Source organism: Heteronotia binoei, chromosome 11 (genome assembly GCF_032191835.1).
Source record: "Heteronotia binoei isolate CCM8104 ecotype False Entrance Well chromosome 11, APGP_CSIRO_Hbin_v1, whole genome shotgun sequence".
In the NCBI taxonomy this organism is placed as follows: Eukaryota; Metazoa; Chordata; class Lepidosauria; order Squamata; family Gekkonidae; genus Heteronotia; species Heteronotia binoei.
Genome location: NC_083233.1, coordinates 45,882,052 through 45,886,155, shown reverse-complemented (window position 1 = coordinate 45,886,155; position 4,104 = coordinate 45,882,052).

Here is a 4,104-nt window from a genome sequence, read left to right as displayed (position 1 = left end):
GGCATTCACTTCTGTAAAATTGTGAGATGATTAGCAGCCATGTAAGTGCCTCTAGCTGAAATCTTGTGCATGCTTACTTTGAAGTATGCACTATTGAACTTAGTGGAACTTACTTTGAGTAAACCTGTTCCAAGAGCTGAGTGTAAAAACACAAAAGTCACAGTTCTGCAATGGAAGCAGTTCAAATCTGTGTACCAAAGAAAGATGATTTCATCTGATTCTACATAATTTATACTTTAATTTATAAGAGTTTCTATAGTTTATTCTCCTTTTGTTATCCTGGGAGCAGTGGCCCTTGAACCCCACCCCCCCTCCACCGCCCCAGCTGCTGAGAATCTTATTCAGCCGCTTCTGAACTTTCAGCAATAATTGCTCACCCTCAGGAATAAGGGCTGGAAACATTTTATTAAAGAATGAAACTGCAGATACTCAGCCAAATCCTGCACCCAGTTCCACATTCTGTGTTTTTTCTGTGTTCTTGCAAGAATGGCAACATACACACAACTGTGGATATACCCAGAGGGCTGAGTGTGGCTGGCTGGCCAGCCAGGCTGAGGTGATATCCACTCTTTTTGGTCTCGTAGTTTACTGGTGGCACATCTCAGCAGGAGATGGTGATGGCACTGATGTTCTTGTGGTACAGAGCTTCTTTCTACATCTGGATCATTGTTCCATTTTGTGTGTGTGTGGGAGGGTAATTTTTCTCCAGTGTTACATGTACTGCTTAGTTTCATCTTAGCCTATCATCCTTTAAAACTCTTCAGCCAATGATAACATCACTTTTCACTTCATAGTTCTCTTTTCTTTCTCCTGCAGAGGCAGAAAAGAAATTGTGTCAGAAAGGGTCTCAGGAAGCAGTCAGCACACTGGAGCCTCAAATTTGAGCTTTGTGGTCTGAGACAGTACAGTCTCGGGCTTTTACAGCTTGGTGTAGTGGATAAGTGAGCCAGCTTGGTATAGTGGTTAAGAGTAGTGGACTCTAACCTGAAGAACTGGGTTTGATTCCCCATTCCTCCAAATGAAGCCAACTGTGTGACCTTGAGTCAGTCACAGTTCTCTCAGAGCTCTCTCAGCCCCACCTACCTCACAGGGTGTCTGTTGTGGGGAGAGAAAGGGAAGGCGCTTGTAAGCTGCTCTGAGACTCCTTTGGGTAGTGAAGAGCCAGGTATAAAACCAACTCTTCTTCACCTCCTCCTCTTCCTCCTCCTCTCGTGCCCACTCAGGTGACCCCTGATAAAATGGAAGTAGGATAACTTCCTCTCTCCAGTGGCACTCAAACTACTTTCACACATGCTCTGTGCCCTGGATTTCTGACTATGGAAGGATGTGTGGTAGAATTCTCACAACTTGGGAGGATATGACAGAACAACCATCTTACCAAATTGTTTCATCACATGTGGTACTGTAGTCAATCACCACTCCGTCTGTTTCCTTCCCATCTCTATTTCACAATTTCCTGTCATGAAGGCTGGGGTTCCAGCAGTCCAATTTTCTCAGATTAGCACTTTGGCTATGTGTTATATGGAAGGGAAGATGCATGAACTGCCATCCTTGTTTGAGCAAATGATTTTCCGACTCTCCTTCAATTTCTTTAAACTTGCGTTTTCTTGCACACTATATGGCAGGCATGGCAGAGACTGGAGTCTCCGTCATGGGTGGGTGGCCTGTGGCAGTGAGGCAGGATGGTGCTGGCTTTCCTGCATACCTTTTTATACTGGGAATTTTATTATTATTTGTTTTTTGTTTGTTAATTTAACATGTTGCTGTCCTAAATCAATAAAATATAGAATTTTTAATTGGGACCTGGGGGTGTTATTTGGAACAGATAAAAAAACCAAAACATTTCTCTACCCCCATTTAAATTCAGTGGTAAAGTGTTTCTCATCCATCACTGTTGTTGATGTCATCTGCATTCTGTAGTCTAGAAGAATGGTTTCTAAACTGTGCTGTGGGATACCTTTAGAGCAGGGGTGTCAAACTCATTTGTTATAAGGGCCAGATCTGACATAAAAGAGACCTTGTCAAGCCGGGCCATGTATGTCATAAAATGTAATACCAGGTAGCAGAAATATAAATTTTATAAAGGACACAAACACAATTAAAATTAAAAAAAACAAACCTAAAATAAAACATACTTAAAGTATTAGCACTCTTGCAATAGTGTGGTCAGTATTAAAACAAGCCCTCCCTCCCCCACTTCTGCCCCAAGAGAGGCCTCAGTCAATGGGGAAAATAGAGGCTTTGCTCTGTAGCTTCTGTGCAACTGAAAAATCCTGGCAAAGCAAGCTGTGACACAGAAAGAAGCAAGAGAGAGGGAGCAGGAAGCAGACTTGCTCAGAGGCCTGATAGGACCCCTCTGGGGGACCTGATCTGGCCCTCCTCGGGCTGCATGTTTGACAACCCTGCCTTAGAGGTTCCTTTAAAATCTGCCAGTGGTCCCTCAGAAGAAGATCAGTAACAGCAGACAAGCTTCTCTGAACAGACAGCTTATCTTCCTCTGCAGTGTACAAGCTCATCAGATTGTGGAGCCTGCATTACAGAAGCAACAAGAGTGAGGCCCACTATGCCTGGTCAGCGTCCCCCCATGAACAGTGTACACATACACCAAAATCCTTTGCAGCAGCCAGAGATTTCATGGCAGGCCAGTCAACGTGGAAAGTACTCTCTTAGCACTGACAGTCTGCTGAGCCGGAGCCAACAGTCGAGGCGATGCTGTGCACGCACAAGAGGTCTGGCCAGCAGAGGGCACTCCTGACTTTCTCCATCATTGCATTTCTGGTTTGCTGCATTCCTAATTTGCAGCTCAGGACACTGGTTATGTTCTCTCGCTAATTTTCCTCTGGTGCTGTGACATACAGCCAAGGAAATACACCCAGCTAACCTCATGAGGGAAACAAGAATAGCCAAGGTGTGGATGGTTTGGGTAAGATCAAAGGAGCTGAAGCAACACCCCCACTGGGTTATTCCCATAAGAAAATCAGCTCAGGAGGGCAGAGATGCCCTCCTGCCCCCCAGATTTTGGCCCTGGACAAAAAGCAGCTCACATGGAGCTGCCACTTTCTTCTCACGGCTGGCACTTCAATTGCTGTTGTCTTTATTTCCGGGGAAATACATTAGTGCCCCATGCAGGTGCCCAGTGACCTCTTTTGATTCTTCTTTCACCAAACGTTCCCAGGCCCTCATGAAGTGCTTCTGAGATTCCACTAAGTTTCAAAAGCACGTTGTCACGCAGCAATGAAAGCTGTTTAAAAAAAAAAGTTGGCCTCTTGCCAAGAGAGCCCTGGACTGCATTTTCTGTCAAAATGAGCACCTTTTGGTTTGTAAAACCTATGCATCTGCACCAGAATTTGCTGAGAGACTTGCATTAACATCAGTGGAATCTCTGGTGCCAAGCCATTTGTGTCAGCAAACCTGAACTCCTTTGAGTCAAGCTTCCATGGAGTTTGATTAAAAGACAAGCTAATGGATGCCTACAAAAGCTAACCTTTCACTTCAAAACGTTCAATTAGTATGATTCCAAATGAGCTGCTCATATTAATTAAAAGTGGGGGGTTGGCTTCCTTTAAATAGTGAACCAAGCAAAGGCACTGAAGGTGTTTAGGTCTCCCCCTTCAAAATGCAGCATGTACTTTGGGTGGCGCTTATTCAAGGTATGAGTTTTCATGTGCAGACACACTTCCTCAGATGCACAGATATGGATGCTAACATTTCATATATATAGGCAGATGCCTCTGTAAAGGTGAACAGGAAAGCATACAATTTAATGAAGATGTTTTGACATAATGTTTTGGCATCTGTGGAGGCATGCCTGCACACAAAAGCTCATACCTTTTTTTGAATAAACTTGTGTTGGTCTTTAAGGTGCCACTGGACTCAAAATTTGTTCTGCTGCTTCAGACTCACATGGCTGCCCACCTGCGGAGCTGTCACCCCAAAACCAGCTTGAGAAATAAAGCTCTTCCACTGGCCACAGCAGAACATTTACCCTGAAGTCCCTCAGGATTCATTAAGGGGCTGTTGATTATATTATTTCACGCATGTTAGAAGTGGAAAATGCATTTTACAAAGCAACCACCTAACCCTAGCTTACTTAAACCAATGGCA